This window comes from Arachis hypogaea, chromosome 18, assembly GCF_003086295.3.
Source record: "Arachis hypogaea cultivar Tifrunner chromosome 18, arahy.Tifrunner.gnm2.J5K5, whole genome shotgun sequence".
NCBI lineage: Eukaryota > Viridiplantae > Streptophyta > Magnoliopsida > Fabales > Fabaceae > Arachis > Arachis hypogaea.
The window spans coordinates 40,474,926-40,493,109 of NC_092053.1; the positions used below are offsets into that span (position 1 = coordinate 40,474,926).

The window sequence follows — 18,184 nt, forward strand, 5'->3', positions numbered from 1 at the left end:
AGGCTGAGAGCTGAGGTTCAAACTTTCAGGCAACAAGATGGTGAGACTCTGTATGAAGCATGGGAGAGGTTCAAAGACTTAACAAGGAGGTGTCCACCTGACATGTTCAACGAATGGGTCCAGCTGCACATTTTCTATGAAGGGCTCTCTTACGAGTCGAAGAAGGCAGTAGACCATTCATCTGGAGGGTCCTTGAACAAGAAGAAGACCATTGAGAAAGCCATAGATGTTATTGAAACAGTAGCAGAGAACGACTACTTCTATGCTTCCGAAAGAAGGAACACAAGAGGAGTGATGGAGCTAAACAATGTAGATGCTCTGTTGGCCCAAAACAAGCTCATTACCCAGTAGCTGGCTGACCTCACCAAGAAGATGGAGATGAACCAAGTAGCAGCAATCTCCACTTCATCAACAACACAAGAAGGAGTAAACCAAGAAGCAGAAGGAAGTCAGGAGCAAGCCAACTACATTGGGAATTCACCAAGGAAGAACTATGATCTATACTCCAAGACTTACAACCCTGGATGGAGAAATCACCCGAACTTTGGGTGGGGAAGTGAGCAAGATCAAAACCAAGACCAAAGACGTTACAACTCTAACAACAATGCAGCTCACCAACAATTCACCCAGAGGACATCTCAACACCCCCACAACAACACTTCTCCACACACTTATCAAAACCAAAACAGCACATCTGCTCCGAACCACTCATCAATTGATGACAGGCTCTCTAAGATTGAAGCCTTACTTGAAGGAATATGCCAAGAGATTCAAGAAAATAAGGTGTTCAAAGAGGAGGTGCGAGCCAATATTAAGAACCAGGGAGAAACCATTAGAAAGATGGAATTCCAGGTGGGATATTTAGCTGAGAAGATTCCCAAACCTACTGATAGCTTCCCAAGTGACACTGAGAAAAACCCCAAGGGAGAAGCAAAGAAAGTAAGATGGGAAGATTACAAAATGGTCACTACAAGTGATCAAGAGATTGAAGACAAGCAAGGCAAAATGTGCAAACAACCTGAAGACAACTCAACAAAGGAGGAGGATAGAGATCACAAGGAACCAGAAATCTCACAACAAGAGCTGCTGAAGCTCTATGCACCATTCCCTCAACTGCTCAATGGTGCTGTGGGAAAAAGAATATACTCAAGGTTCCTAGACTTGTTTGCATCTCTGCATGTGAACATACCATTCATCAAGGCAATTCAACAAATGCCTGCATTCATCAAATATATGAAGGAACTTCTTCCCAGGAAAAGCTCACTCAAGGGAGGGCAGACTATAGTGATGAACAAGGAATGTAGTGCCCTTATTCAACCTGAGTTGCCTACAAAAAGAAGAGACCCAGGAAGTTTCCATATCCCTTGTGCCATAGGTGAAAATATGTTCGACAGAGCACTATGCGATTTAGGGGCCAGCATCAACTTACTGCCCTTATCCCTGGTGAAGAGGCTGCAGATCAATGAGATAATGCCCACAGATGTCATTATTAGACTAGCTGACAAAACTCAAAAGCAAGCAATAGGAGTGGTGAAAAATGTGTTGCTAAAGGTTGGGAAGTACTTTCTTCCAACAGACTTTGTCATTCTGGACATGGAAGAAAGTCACACTCACCCAATCATATTGAGAAGACCATTTCTAGCTACGGCCAGAGCACTTATCGATGTAGAGAAAGGGGAGCTAATATTGAGAATCCATGATGAACGACTCAGCTTCAATATTTTCAAACTCTCACAAGAAACAGATCAAGAGGACAAGGAACTAAGCACAAATGATAATGAGACACTGAAGGAGGAAACAAACACTGACGCACAGCCAGTTCGATCTGAGACCCCCTTAACTGACAAACAAGGAAAACAGCAAGTGCCACAGCTTAAGGAAAAGTTGGAGGAACCCAAACCTCTAGAGGCAGGTGAAGACAGCATCACAACTCCTTGGAGAAAAGAGGTCACCAAGGGGAAGGCAACCTCAAAAGAAACAAAGAAGAAGGTACCAAGGAGATGGAGGAACAAGAAGATCCCTACGGAAGACTTCTCTCCAGGGGATAGAGTTGTCTCAGCCTACTTCCCAGATATTCCACCTAATCTCCCTACTGTGCCATCTTAATTACCCAAGGTCTTCACTATCAACAGAATTCTTTCCCTGGAACATGTAGAGATCATTGATCCAACCAGTGGATACAAATCCACAGCAAGAGGGGAGGACTTTAAGCACTACCAACCACCATGATGAAGGAAAAATGTCAAGCTAGTGACGCTAAAGAAGTGCTTCATGGGAGGCAACCCATGTTTTATATGCTTTCAGATGATAATGAATAAGTCAATCTTTATGAGCTTCAATCCAAACTTAGCAAACAATTGGTGAAAATCTTCATATGCAGAATATAGTGAGGAACAAGTTTGGTGTTCAAAGCAAACCAAGTTGCATGCTAGTCTTGGAAGCTTTGAACACAAAACCTTCATCACAGTGCTTCAAACTAAGTTTGGTGTCACCCCATGGTGCCACCAAAATGCATATAAGGAACCACCAATAGTTAGTTAGTTAGTTGAAATTCATAAACAAACAATCAAATCCTTTCTTTCAAGTTATTCTAGCCGTAGAAGTTTTAATTTTCTTATATATTAATTCCCTTATTTCAAATCTTTATAGGAAAGGAAAAGAAGCATAAAAAGGGATTGATTGGACACTTCAATGGGGGAAATTTCGCCACTTAAAGAAGAGGGGCTACACACTTGTTCTAAAGAGGGAATACGTTGGAAAATGTTGCCATGCAACATTGAAAAAAAAAAAAAGACCCCTAGAAGACCGAGCAATCCCCATCATAAAGTGATGATCCTTGTCTTCTAGCCATGCATAACCCCAACCGTCCATCAAGTGACCACTTCATCAATCTACACCCTCCATTCTCTCACAACTTCTCTATATAAACAACCCTTGTCCATACCACCCTTCATTGTCATCACACACCTTCACCACTCTTCATTTCGGTACAATACACCCCCTATCCAATTATAAACATTCCTCCCCTCACTCTCCTCATTGCCATAAAACCCTAAACAACCAAAAGTCTCCACGGCCTTACCACCTTCACATATTAAATCATCATTCATGGCATCTTCAAGTTCTAAGAGAAGGGAGGGGAAGGAACCCATGGAAGAACACCCATATGATGAGAAGAGATTTAGAAGCTTGCATCATGCATTGCAATACGGGTGGATGGTTGATAAGGAAATCATTTATGAGCTGGAATTTCAAGTTAAGAAGACTGAATGCCCCGAAATCACAGAGAAGGTAGAAAGGAGAAGATGGGAGCTCCTCACTGACCCGGTCACTAAGGTGAATGCAAATCTCGTAAGAGAATTTTTTGCAAATGCAGTCAGGTATGATAAGAAAGATGAGTCATATACAAGCTTTGTGAGAGGAACAATGGTGGATTTCGGTCCCATGAGTGTAATGAGGGCATTGAAGCTACGGTCTATACCATTTGAAGAAGAAAGTTACCACTCAAGATCGGACAACAACCCCAATTATGACCAGCTTTTACTAGACCTTTGTGTACCAGGAGTTGACTGGGAAAGGGGTGCGGGAAATAAACCAAAATTCATTAAGAGAACAGATCTCACTCCTGAAGTTAAGGGTTGGTTCGAGCTAGTAAGGAGGTCTATTCTCCCAGCTGCAAACAACTCGGAGGTGAATCTCGAGAGAGCAACAATGTTGCATTGTATACTCAAGGGAGGAGAAATCAAAGTTCATGAGATCATAGCTCAAGGAATTAGAAAAATGGCAGAGAAAAGCGACTCAAGAGGAACATTAGGTTACCCCAGCACCATTTACCGAATATGCAAGAAAGCTAGAGTGGTTTTTGAAGATGAGGACCTCGTTTGGATAAAGGAAGGCATTCCAATAACGGTCCGAAGGATGAATGCTGCAGCACTCCCCCTGCCTCAACGGAAGTAAAGAAAGAGGACAGCCCCTCCAGTAGTTGAAGGACAAGTCTTAGAGGGACAAGCACCACAGACCTTGGACATGCACCAATTACAGGAAGCCATTGATGGGTTATCTAGACAATATTTGGAAAGCCAAGGAGCACAGAAAGAGCTTCAACTACAAATGATGGAACAGCAACTAAGCCAAGGACAACAATGGGGAGAAGCATTCAACAGGATGGAACAAAGGCAAAACGAGCAACAAGAATCCACCCAGAGGCTAATCAACATCCAAGCACATCAAGGGGCACACATACATGAGATGCATCGAAGACAAATAGAACAGGCAGAACTATTGGATGAGCAAAGGGCATTCGCAGAAGGAGTTTACATGAGTCAAACAGGACATCAGATAAATACTCAAGCCAGGCTCGGCTACTTAGTGGGACAGCTGCCAATATTGCATCCAGGAATAGCCAAGTATGATGAAATGAAGGATGAGTTAGCACGAAAGGAAAGACAAAGGGTGGAAGAGAGTCACGAGTCAGTGAGGAAGGCACTCGAGGATTGGAAGCAAGCAAGATTGGCACGGATGCGAGGAAATGCAAGAGGAAACAAGGAGGACAAGCAAGGAAAAGAGCGTGGACACCCACAACAGTAAAAGGTGATGGAGTTCCTTCATTGTTCCATCTTTCTCTGTGTTTTAAATAAGGAAGATCTTGTATGAAATAGAACTTGCTTCCATGATATGTTTAAACTTTTTTTCAAATCATGTTATTTTTAGTTTTTGGGTATTGAAGAGAGTCTATGTGCACTGGTCTTTATGTCACTGCATCATTCCCTTATTTACTTGTAAGCTTGTCCCTTTTTTTTATCAAATGAAGAAGAGAATGTTTATGTTTTTAAAAAGACCAGAGTAGGGTTCATATTGTGGAAGTGCATTCATGAATCTTTGGGGTAGTCATAAGTTAGCTAAGTTGGTTCAACCACAAGGCTAGGAGGACAACTATCTACCCTGAAAACTTGACTTTGGATATACTCATGAGACTAAGTTAATAACAAGATTCTAATAAGAGCAAAGGGAAAGAACAATGGAAGTGAAAAACAAAAGAAAAAGAGTAAGCAATAAGGCTAGGCATCAATGGTTTTAATCTTAAGGCAAGTGTCTATGGTGCTCCTGTGTGAGGGATCTACTTGGATGAATAAGCTCTTAGGGGTGCTTTATCACTTGGTAACTTGGGTTAACTAACCCGGGATTATCAGCTGAAAATCCACTATCAAGAGTAACCCTCACTACAGAGCATTTAGTAACCCAAAGAGGTGCTGGACACCAAGGTCTCAAGAAAAGAAAATAAATAAACTATATGCCTGTGGTGTGTATGTATGGGGGAAAGACTTGAGGGAGTAAGTCCTTAGGGGTGCTTCAACACCTAGCACCTTGAACCAACTGGTTCGGGAGTGTTGGCTGAAAGCTTATCTTAAAGAGTTTCCCCCTTACAGAGCACTTAGTCTAAATAACACAAATAACCCTTGAAATAACAATAAAAGGATCAATGAATAAAAGTCTCATGAGATATAAACAAAGTAAGTGTTTAGGGACATGATAAAGGTCTGAAAGCCAGTAATGGAATGAACCTAAGTTGCTATGCATGAAACCACCATAAAATCAGTAATATGACTTCCACAAGAATGACTCATTCCTCTGGATATTCCATTCATCATTCTCTTGTTCCAGTACTTGCTTAGGGACAAGCAAGCTTTAAGTTTGGTGTTGTGATGCCAGGGCATCTTGGCCAGTTTCACTGGCCTTTTCTTTACTGTTTTTAGGTTAGTTTCATGCATTTCTTTAGGAAATAAGCTAGTTTTGGGTAAATATTCACTTATGCCTTGACTCAAGCATACATTGTGCATTTTACATGATTTCATGAGGATTTTGCATAAGTTTAGTGACAAATATTATGTTGCATTACTCATGACTTGGACTAGAGCTTTGATGCACTTTGTTGCTGGATTTCAGGACCAAAAAGAAGCAAGAAAAGGGGAGGTAACTTGCAAGATTAATGAGAAAAGTGATTGCCAATAACACTCTCAAAAAGCCATCAATGCCCACGTTAGAGAGTCACGTTAACCAAGTTAACGTGAACTCTAACGTGGAGAAAAGAAGTTGAGCCAATGTTAGTGACACTCAACATTGTCACTAACATTGACAATTACTCATAAGTGACCACGTTAGAAGCCACGTTAACCTAGTTAACGTGGCCTCTAACGTTAAGGGGGAGGGAGAGAAGCCAACGTTAGTGACACTCAACATTGTCACTAACGTTGGCCTATGGTGCTAAGTACCACGTTAACTCCCACGTTAACTTGGTTAACATGGGAACTAACGTAGAGGATGAAGAGTTGTCGACAACGTTAGTGACACTCAATATTGTCACTAACGTTGAAGCAACCACACAACCCCCAAGAGTCACGTTAACTTCCACGTTAACTTGGTTAACGTGGAAGCTAACGATGAGAAATGAAGGATGAGCCAACGTTAGTGACACTCAATATTGTCACTAACGTTGGGATGGCTAAAAGATGGCCACGTTAGAAGCCACGTTAACCTAGTTAACGTGGACTCTAACATGAGACCTAGGGGCACATTGGAACGTTAGTGACAATGTTGAATGTCACTAACGTTCTCGAAGGATGGCAAAGGCCACGTTAGAAGCCACGTTAACCTAGTTAACGTGAGCTTTAACGTGAAGCAAGAAGGGGCACACTGGAACGTTAGTGACATGTTGAGTGTCACTAACGTTCTCGAAGGTTGACAAGGCAACGTTAAAAGCCACGTTAACTTAGTTAACGTGGGTTTTAATGTGAGGCAAAAGGGGTGCATTGGAACGTTAGTGACAATGTTAAGTGTCACTAACGTTCCCGAACTTGGACTTTCACTAAATGATTAACACTCCTTACACCCTGAGCTTAAGTCTCTGCCCACTCCGCACTTTCTCTCTGCTAGCAAAGCCAAGCCCAAATAAAGAAAGGAACTGCTTCAAACTCAAGATCCAAAGGCCCAAGACTTGAAGAGTGAACTAGAAGCTGAGAAGAGTAGTATATATAGGAGTAGCTTTGAATTGTAAAGGAGTTCTGGGGGCTGAAGAACCACTCTCTGTATTTTACTTTCTTTGCAATTTCTAGTTTTATGATGTATTCTCCATCTTTGTTTTCATTTTCAAGAGCTATGAACAACTAAACCCCTTTCATTGGGTTAGGGAGCTCTGTTATAATTTGATGGATCAATACTAATTTTCATTGTTCTTCTTCTATCTTTCCTCTTGATTTTACTTGAAAGCTTTCGATCTTCATCCAATTGAGTAGTTATCTTGGAAGAGAAGCTATTCAAACTTGGATCTCTTTTGAACCTTGGAAGAGGAATGAAGAGATCAAGCTACAAATGCTTTCTCATGCTGGACCAAATTGGGTTTGGATGGGTATGTGACTGTAACCCTCTCAATACTTGGTTTGGGAAATGCATGTGGTATAATCAGTGACCATACTTCATCTCTTCTCATGAGCAATTGACCAAGGAATTGGCTATTGATCAAGATTTGAGAGATTGAATTGCAAGGAATTACAATTCAATCACTTAAGATTGCCAAGGAGATCAATGAGTGCATTGATTGAGGAAGAGATGAAAATGAACTTGATCCGGAGAATTGCAACATCTCCTAAGCCCAATGAACTCCCCATCTCTAATCTTACCCATTCTCTTTAATTTCTGCCATTTACTTTTATGAGCAAATCCCCCATTCCCATTTACAATTCTGCAATTTATTTTCAGTCATTTACTTCCAGTCCTTTAATTCTAGCATTTACTTTTCTGTTATTTACATTCCCGCCATTTTATTTTCTACAACTCTCAACCCAATTTCTGGATTCGCTTAACTAGAACATTCTTCTAATTAAAGTTGCTTGATCAATCAATCCCTGTGGGATTCGACCTCACTCTATTGTGAGTTTTTACTTGACAACAACTTCGGTACACTTGCCGAAGGAAGATTTGTTGAGAGACAAGTTTTCCCCGCATCAAGATTGCTCGGTCTCCAAGGGTCCCATTTTTTTCAATGTTGCATGGATACATTTTCCAATGACTTCCCTTTTTAGAACAAGTGTATAGTCCTTCCTTTTGTGGTGTCCGAACCTTCTTCCTTTAACTGTCCAATCTATCTCTTTCAATGCTTCTTTTCTTTTCCCTATAAAAGATAAAATAAGAAAAATCAATATCATAAAAATTTTTAAACTTTTCAACTAGAATGATAAAGAGAAGAAAAGATTTTTCTTATTCATGAACTCCAACCAACGAACTAACTGTGTATCCTTATATGCACATTGGTGGCACCATGGGGTGACACCAAACTTAGTTTGGAGCACTGTGATGAAAAGTTCTGTTCAAAGCTCCAAGACTAGCATGCTCTCTGTTGCATTCATGCTTTCTTGGTACGCTTTGAACACCAAACTTGTTCTTCACTATATACTGCAATATAAGGACTTCACCAAGTTTGGGTTGGAATTCCTGAATATTGACTTATTCACTAGTAAAAGCTAATAAAATATGGGTTGCCTCCCATGAAGCGCTTCTTTAGCGTCACTAGCTTGACGTTTCTCCTTCATCAGGGAGGTTGATAATGCTTCAAGTCCTCCCCTCTTGCCTTGGACTTATATCCATTGGTTGTATCAATGATCTCTACATGTTCCAAGGAGAGAACTCTGTTGATAGTGAAGACCTTAGGTAACTGAGATGGTACAGTAGGGAGATTAGGGGGGATATCTGGGAAGTAAGCTGAGATCACTTTATCTCCTGGAGAGAAGCCTTCCGTAGGGATCTTCTTGTTCCTCCACCCCCTTGGTACCTTCTTCTTTGTCCCTTTTGATGCTGCCCTGCTCTTGGCGACTTCTTCTTCTAAGTGAATTTTGTTGTTGTCTTCACATTCCTCTGGTGGTTTAGGTTTCTCCAGCTTCTCCTTGAGCTGTGACGATTGTTGTTTGCCTTGTTCATCATTCAGTGGGGTTTTCAGATGTGTTGGTGGTGCCTTAGTGCTTGTTTCCTCTGTCAGCATCTCATTATGATCATTCCTTGGTTCCTTGTTTTCTTGGTCTGCTTCTTGTGAAGGTTTGAAGACATTAAAGCTGAGTCGTTCATCATGGATCCTCAATATTAGCTCCCCTCGCTCCACGTCTATGAGTGCTCTGGCTGTAGCTAGGAATGGTCTTCCCAATATGATTGGGTGAGTGTGACTCTCTTCCATGTCCAAGATGACAAAGTCTGTGGGAAGAAAGTATTTCCCCACCTTTAACAACACGTTTTCCACCACCCCTCTTGCTTGTTTTTGAGATTTGTTAGCCAGCCTGATGACTACATCTGTAGGCAATATCTCATTGATCTGCAGCCTCTGCACCAGGGATAAGGGTATTAAGTTGATGCTTGCTCCCAAATCGCAGAGTGCTCTATCAAACATTGTTTCCCCTATGGCACATGGGACATCAAAACTCCCTGGATCTTTTCTTTTCGTTGGTAAATGCGGTTGAATGAGGGCACTGCACTCCTTGTTCATTACTATAGTTTGCCCTCCCTTGAGTGAGCTTTTCCTGGGAAGCAGCTCCTTCATATACTTGATGTACGCAGGCATTTGTTGGATAGTCTTGATGAATGGTATGTTCACATGCAGAGATGCAAACAAGTCCAGAAATCTTGAGTATATTCTCTTCTCCACAGCACCATTGAGCAGCTGGGGAAAAGGTGCATTGAGTCTCAGCAGCTCCTGTTTTGAGATTTCTGGTTCTTGGTACTCTTTTTCCTCCTTCTTTACTGAGGTATCTTCAGGTTGTTCTGATAGCTTGCTTGGCTTGTCCTCAGTCTCCTTATCACTTACAGTGACCATCTTGCAATCTTCCCATCTTACTTTTTTGTTTCACCTCTTGGATTCTTCTCTGTGTCACTTGGGAATCCATCTGTGGGTTTGGGAATTTGCTCAGAGAGATACCCCACTTGAGATTCCAACCTCTTGATTGTGTCTCCTTGGTTCTTGAAACTGGCTCGCACTTCCTCCTTGAACACCTTGTTGTCTTGAATCTCCTTGCTTATGCCTTCAAGTAGATTCTCAATCCTTGAGATTCTTTCATCAAATGATGATAGGTCAGGCTGAGTGCGGTTATTCTGCCCTTGATATGAATGTGGGGAGGTGTTGTTATGGGTGTGTTGATATGGTCTAGATGTGAAGTGTTGGTGGGCTGCATTGTTTGGATTTGGGCGTCTTTGATCAAGGCTTTGGTCTTGTTGATTTCCCCACCCAAAGTTTGGGTGATTCCTCCATCCAGGGTTGTAGGTCTTGAAGTATGGATCATGGTTTTTCCTAGTGAATTCCCAATGTAGTTGGCTTGCTCCTGACTATCCTCTGCTTCTTCGTTCACTCCTTCTTGGGTTGTTGATGGAGTGGAGATTACTGCTACTTGGTTCCTCTCCATCTTCTTGGTGAGGTCAGCCAGTTGCTGGGTAATGAGCTTGTTTTGGGCCAACAGAGCATCTACATTGTTTAGCTCTATTACTCCTCTTGTGTTCCCTCTTTCGGAGGCATAGAAGTAGTCATTCTCTGCTACAGTTTCAATGACATCTATGGCTTCCTCAATGGTCTTCTTCTTGTTCAAAGATCCTCCGGATGAACGGTCTACGGCCTTCTTTGACTCATAAGAGAGCCCTTCATAGAAAATGTGTAGCTGCATCCATTCATTGAACATATCTGGTGGGCACCTCCTTGTTAGGTCTTTAAACCTCTCCCATGCTTCATATAGAGTCTCACCATCTTGTTGCCTGAAAGTTTGGACCTCAGCTCTCAGCCTATTCATTGGTTGAGGAGGGTAAAATCTTGCTAAGAATTTGTTCACCACGTCTTCCCAAGTTGTCAAGCTTTCCCTTGGGAAAGACTCCAGCCACTTAGCTGCCTTATCCCTGAGTGAGAATGGAAATAAGAGCAGTCTATAGGCATCAGGATGAACACCATTAGACTTCACTGTGTCACATATTCTCAGGAAGGTGGTTAGATGTTGATTGGGGTCCTCTTGGACACTCCCTCCGAACGAACAATTGTTCTGAACAAGGGTGATGAGCTGTGGCTTCAGTTCAAAATTGTTGGCATGGATGGTTGGCTTTTGAATGCTACTTCCACAGTTTCCTGGGTTTGGATTGATGTAAGAGCCTAAAACTCTTCTATCCTCCCCAGCATGATTTGCTCGACCTCCTCTGCCATGGTTGTGAGCCTCTTCTTCATGATGGTTTTCCATGTTTTCTTCCATGTTTGGTTCAAAGTATTCCTCAAAGTGTTCCTCCTCTTCTTCAGCACCAACTACACATTTTTCTCTTGCCTCCCTCCTTAGTCTAAGGAAGGTTCTCTCAGGTTCAGAATCAAAGGAAGTTGAAGCCCTACTTCTTCTCCCTGTCATACAACCAACAAGTACAAGTAAAGAGAATAGGTGCAGAAAGTATATCTGTCAGAATTACTGTTAGTGTCAGTGATGCAATATATCAAACAGTTAGTGGGTTAGTGAGCTGAATAGTAAATAACAAAGAAAAAGTAGGGGGGAAAGGAAGAGATTAACTAAAACAAAAAGTAAATGACTCAAACAGAAATTTAAATCAAACAAAAATAAAATGCTCAATCTAGTTATCCTCCAATCTAATCATTGTTGATGCACAATCAATCCCCGGCAACGGCGCCATAAACTTGATGCGGAAAACTTGTCTCACAAAAAATTTCCTTCGGAAAATGTACCGAATTTGTCGTCAAGTAAAAACTCACAATAGAGTGAGGTCGAATCCCACAAGGATTGATTGATCAAGCAACTTTAATTAGAGGAATGTTCTAGTTGAGCGAACCCAGAATTTGAGTTGAGAATTGCAGAAAATAAAATGGCGGGAAGGTAATTGACAGAAAAGTAAATGCTAGAATTAAAGAGCTGAAAGTAAATGACTTAAGGTAAATTACAGAATTGTAAATGGGAATTGGGGTAATTGCTCATAAGAGTAAATAACAGAAATTAAAGAGATTGGGTAAGATCAGAAATGGGGAGTTCATTGGGCTTAGGAGATGTTGCATTCTCCGGATCAATTTCATTTCCATCTCTTCCTCAATCAATGCACTCATTGATCTCCTTGGCAATCTTAAGTGATTGAATTACAATTTCTTGTAATTCAATCTCTCAAATCTTGATCAATAGCCAATTCCTTGGTCAATTGCTCATGAGAAGAGATGAAGTATGGTCACTGATTATACCACATGCATTTCCCAAACCAAGTATTGAGAGGATTATAGTCACATATCCATCCAAACCCAATTTGGTCTAGCATGAGAAAGCATTTCTAGCTTGATCTCTTCATTCCTCTTTCAAGGTTCAGAAGAGATCCAAGTATGAATAGCTTCTTTTCCAAGATAACTACCCAATTGGATGAAGATCGAAAGCTTTCAAGTAAAATCAAGAGAAAAGATAGAAGAAGAATAATGAAAACTAGTATTGATCCATCAAATTACAACAGAGCTCCCTAACCCAATGAAAGGGGTTTAGTTGTTCATAGCTCTGGAAAATGAAAACAAGGATGGAGAATACATAATGAAAACTAGAAGTGCAGAGAAAGTAAATACAGAGAGTAGTTCTATGCTAAGAGGCTCCCTATAATTTTCCAGCTCTCTAAATAATTCAAAGCTACTCCTATATATACTACTCTTCAGTTCTTCTAGTTGATTCTTCAAGTCTTGGGTATGGGCCTTTGGATCTTGAGTTTGAAGCAGTTCTCTTCTTCATTGGGCTCAGCTTTATTTGCAAAGAGAAACTGTGAAGTGGGCAGAGACTTTAGCTCAGGACGTTAGTGGTGTTAACGTTTAGTGAAAATATGGGTTCGAGAATGTTAGTGACATTCAACTTTTTCACTAACGTTCCTTACCTAAGTAAGAGCCACGTTAACCTCAACGTTAGTGGCACAAACGTTGCCACTAACGTTGCCTCTTTGTCCTTTGCGCACGTTATTGGGACTCAACTTTCCCAATAACGTTGAGAAGCCTCTCCCTTCTCTACGTTAGAGTCCACGTTAACTTAGTTAACATGGCTCTTTTAACGTAGGCTTGCCAACCTTTGATAACGTTAGTGACACTTAACATTGTCACTAACGTTCCAATGTGTCCCTTAGCTCCACGTTAGAGTCCACGTTAACTAGGTTAACGTGGCTTCTAACGTGGCCATGCTAGCCATCTCCAACGTTAGTGACAAAGTTGAGTGTCACTAACGTTGGCTCAACATTCCCTTATCCACGTTAGCTTCCACGTTAACTAAGTTAACGTGGGAATTAACGTGGCTCATGGTGGCATGTGTGGGCTTCTTCCAACGTTAGTGACAATGTTGGGTGTCACTAACGTTGGCGTCACCTCCCTTCTTCACGTTAACTTCCATGTTAGCTAGGTTAACGTTGGAGTTAACGTGGCTTCTTGGGGATAGTGTGTGTTCATCCTAATGTTAGTGACAATGTTTGGTGTCACTAACATTGTCGACCACCTAGTCTCTTCACGTTAGCTTCCACGTTAACTAGGTTAACGTGGAAGTTAACGTGGCTTTGTGTGACTTGGCTAACGTTAGTGACAATGTTGAATGTCACTAACGTTGGCTTCCCCTTTTTCTTCTTAACGTTAGAGGCCACGTTAACTAAGTTAACGTGGACTCTAACGTGGCCACTCATGATCTTGGTCCAACGTTAGTGATAATGTTAAGTGTCACTAACGTTGGCTCCATTTCTTTACTTCCACGTTAGAGTTCACGTTAACTTCGTTAACGTGACTCTTAACGTGGGCAATGATTGGTTCAAGAGCGTTATTGGTAATCACTTTTCTCATTAACTTTGCAAGTTACTCCCATTCCACGTTAGAGTTAACGTTAGTGTAACTAACGTAGCTACTAATATGGTTCTTCTTTGCTTCCTTTGTCCTGAAATCAAGCAATAAAGTGCATCAAAGTTCTAGTCCAAGTCATGGGAATTGCAACATCCAATTTGTCCTTAAATTCATGCAAAATCCTCATGAAATCATGTAAAGTGCACAATGTATGCTTGAATCAAGATGTAAGTGAATATCTACCCAAAACTAGCTTATTTCCTAAGGAAATGCATGAAACTACCCTAAAAACAGTAAAGAAAAGGTCAGTGAAACTGCCCAAAATGCCCTGGCATCATACCACGAAGATTCTGATTAAGAAATCTAAGAGATACTCATTCAATATGATGTAGAACGGAGGTGGTTGTCAGGCACACCTTCATGGATTGAGGAAGGTGATGAGTGTCACGGATCATCACCTTCTTCATAGTGAAGCGCGAATGAACATCTTAGATAGGAACAAGCGTGTTTGAATGGAAAACAGAAGTAATTGCATTAATTCATCGAGACACAACAGAGCTCCTCACCCCCAACAATGGATTTTAAAGACTCATGCCGTCAAAGAGTACAAAGTTCAGATCTAAAATGTCATGAGGTGCAAAATAAGCCTCTAAAAGTTGTTTAAATACTAAACTAGTAACCTAGGTTTACAGAAAATGAGTAAACTAAGATGGATAGTGCAAAAATCCACTTCTGGGGCCCACTTGGTGTGTGCTGGGGCTGAGACTTAAGCTTCTCACGTGCCTAGGCTGTTTCTGGAGTTGAACGCAGGTTGTAACCTGTTTCTGGCGTTGAACTCCAACTTGTAACTTGTTTCTAGCGCTGAACGCCAGACTGCAACATGGAATTGGCGTTGAACGCCAGTTTACGTCAAATATCCTTGAGCAAAGTATGGACTATATATATTTATGGAAAGCCCTGGATGTCTACTTTCCAACCCAATTGGAAGCGCGCCAATTGGACTCCTGTAGCTCCAGAAAATCCATTCCGAGTATAGAGAGGTCAGAATCCAACAGCATCAGCAGTCCTTTTTCAGCCTGAATCAGATGTTTGCTCAGCTCCCTCAATTTCAGCCAGAAAATACCTAAAATTACAGAAAAACACACAAACTCATAGCAAAGTCCAGAAATGTGATTTTTATTTAGAAACTAATAAAAATATAATAAAAAGTGACTAAAACATATTAAAAACTACCTAAAAACAATGCCAAAAAGCGTATAAATTATCCACTCATCACAACACCAAACTTAAATTGTTGCTTGTCCCCAAGCAACTAAAAACAAAGTAGGATAAAAAGAAGAGAATATACAATGAATTCCAAAAACATCTATGAAGATCAGTCTTAGTTAGATGAGCGGGGCTATTAGCTTTTTGCTTCTGAACAGTTTTGGTATCTCACTTTATCTTTTGAAATTCAGAATGATTGGTATCTATAGGAACTCAGAATTCAGATAGTGTTATTGATTCTCCTAGTTCAGTATGTTGATTCTTGAACACAGCTACTTTATGAGTCTTGGCCATGACCCTAAGCACTCTGTTTTCCAGTATTACCACCGAATATATACATGCCACAGACACATAACTGGGTGAACCTTTTCAGATTGTGACTCAGCTTTGCTAAAGTCCCCAATTAGAGGTGTCCAGGGTTCTTAAGCACACTCTGTTTTTGCTTTGGACCTCGACTTTAACTACTCAGTCTCAAGTTTTCACTTGACACCTTCACGCCACAAGCACATGGTTAGGGACAGCTTGGTTTAGCCGCTTAGGCCAGGATTTTATTCCTTTAGGCCCTCCTATCCACTGATGCTCAAAGCCTTGGATCTTTTTTATTACCCTTGCCTTTTGGTTTTAAGGGCTATTGGCTTTTTGCTCTTGCCTTTTGGTTTAAAGAGCTTTTGGCATTTTCTGCTTGCTTTTTCTTTTTCTTGCTCTCTCTTTTTTCTTTTTTTTTCTTTTTTGCAAGCTTTGTTCTTCACTGCTTTTTCTTGCTTCAAGAATCATTTTTATGATTTTTCAGATTATCAAATAACATTTCTCCTTTTTCATCATTCCTTCAAGAGCCAACAATTTTAACATTCATAAACAACAAATTCAAAAGACATATGCACTGTTCAAGCATTCATTCAGAAAACAAAAAGTATTGCCACCACATCAAAATAATTAAACTATTTTAAAATTTGAAATTCATGTACTTCTTTTTCTTTTTCAGAAAACAATTTTCATTTAAGAAAGGTGATGGATTCATAGGACATTCATATCTTTAAGACATAGACACTTAGATACTAGTGATCATATAGTAAAGACACAAACATAATTAAACATGAAGCATAGTAAACGAAAAACAGGAAAATAAGAACAAGGAGATTAAGGAATGGGTCCACCTTAATGAGGGCGGCATCTTCCTCTTCTTGAAGAACCAATGGTGCTCTTGAGCTCCTCTATGTTTCTTCCTTGTCTTTGTTACTCCTCCCTCATAGCTCTTTGATCTGCAGTCAAATGCTCTACCACTGAACTATGGACCCTTGAGATGAACCTCTCCATCTCTTATGACTCGGAGGTGGAAGCAACTGCCTTTCTTTTTCTCTTTCTAGAGGTCTCTCCAGCCTAGGTGCCATAAATGGTTATGGAAAAACAAAAAGCAACGCTTTTTTCCATACTAAACTTAAAAGGTTTGCTCGTCCTCGAGCACAAAAAGATAGAAGGGAGTAGAAGGAGAAGTGTGAATGGGTGGGTATGGGAGAAAAATCGTTTGAATTGGAATGGTGAGGTAGGTGGGGATCTTGTGGGGTCCACAGATCAAGTGGGGTCAAGGACTTAACATCCTTGCTCCAATTAGGCGTGTAAAACGCCCTTGCTGTGCAATCCTGGCGTTTAACGCCAGACTGCTGCTTGTTTCTGGCGTTAAACGCCCAAATGTAGCCTATTTCTGGCGTTTAACGCCAGGCAGATGCTTGTTTCTGGCGTTAAACGCCAGCTTGGTGCTTGTTTCTGGCGTTAAACGCTATACTACTCTCCTCCAGGGTGTGCTATTTTTAATGCTGTTTTTCATTCTGTTTTTGATTTTTCAATAGTTTTTGTGACTTCACATGATCATCAACCTAATAAATCACGAAATAACAAAAAGAAAATAAAATAGATATGATTAAATAACATTGGGTTGCCTCCCAACAAGCGCTTCTTTAATGTCAATAGCTTGACAGTGAGCTCCCATGGAGCCTCACAGATAATCAGAGCAAGGTTGGAACCTCCCAACACCAAACTTAGAGTTTGGTTATGGCCTCCTGATGCCAAGGCATCTTAGGCTAGTTTCACTAGCATTTTTCTGTTATTTTTAGTTGTTTTATGCATTTTCTTGAGCCTTAAGTAATCATTTGGGCCAAATAGTCATGCTTGTCTTAAATCATTCAAACATGAAGATTTTGATGCAAATTCCATGAGTTTTTAGTTATATTCCTTGAATGCTATGAATGAAAGATTTCTCATGAAATTTTGCAAGACTTTGATGCAGTTGTTTGGATGATTTCAGGGAAGAAGAGGCTAGGCAAGGAAGCAAAAAATCAATAAAGGAAGCTTGAATATCACATGTGGAGTTTAAGTTCCAGTTTAAGCTTAAACTGGAGCTTAAACGCCAAAATCATGAAAGCTGAGGAAAGGAAGGAAGTGGCGTTTAACCTCCAGTTTAACCTTAAACTGGAAGTTAAACGCCAGAAATGGGAAATGCACCAGGGAGCCATTTCCACGTTTAAGCTCCAGTTTGACCTTAAACTGGAGCTTAAACGTGTTCGACCAAGTTTTCTCCTCCAGGGTTGCTTTCTCCATTTCCACGTTTAAGCTCCAGTTTAACCTTAAACTGGAGCTTAAACGTGTTCGACACCTCCAGGGCTACCTTTCTCCCCTTCCACGTTTAAGCTCCAGTTTAACCTTAAACTGGAGCTTAAACGTGTTCGACACCTCCAGGGCTACCTTTCTCCCCTTCCACGTTTAAGCTCCAGTTTAACCTTAAACTGGAGCTTAAACGTGTTTGACCTCCAGGATGGCTTTCTCTAGTCCCACGTTTAAGCTCCAGTTTAACCTTAAACTGGAGCTTAAACGTGTTCGACCTCCAGGGCTGCCTTTCCTATCTCCACGTTTAAGCTTCAGTTTAACCTTAAACTGAAGCTTAAACGTGTTCGACTACTTTACCCTCCAGGGCTGCCTTCTTCCATTTCCACGTTTAAGCTTCAGTTTAACCTTAAACTGAAGCTTAAATGTGCTTCCACAAAAGGCATCACTGGAAGTGTCTGGCGTTTAAGCTGCAGTTTAAGCTTA

The 18,184-nt window shown here is 40.9% G+C and overlaps 2 non-coding genes across 2 annotated transcripts; one reads left to right on the top strand and one right to left on the bottom strand.

The window, feature by feature from the left end:
- On the bottom strand, positions 1 to 104 carry LOC112774591 (small nucleolar RNA R71). Its single transcript, XR_003189071.1, has one exon. It is a non-coding gene; the product is annotated as a small nucleolar RNA R71 (small nucleolar RNA).
- A 10,594-nt stretch (positions 105 to 10,698) lies between these two features.
- On the top strand, positions 10,699 to 10,805 carry LOC112774274 (small nucleolar RNA R71). The gene has a single exon (XR_003188769.1). It is a non-coding gene; the product is annotated as a small nucleolar RNA R71 (small nucleolar RNA).
- Positions 10,806 to 18,184: the final 7,379 nt, after the last annotated feature.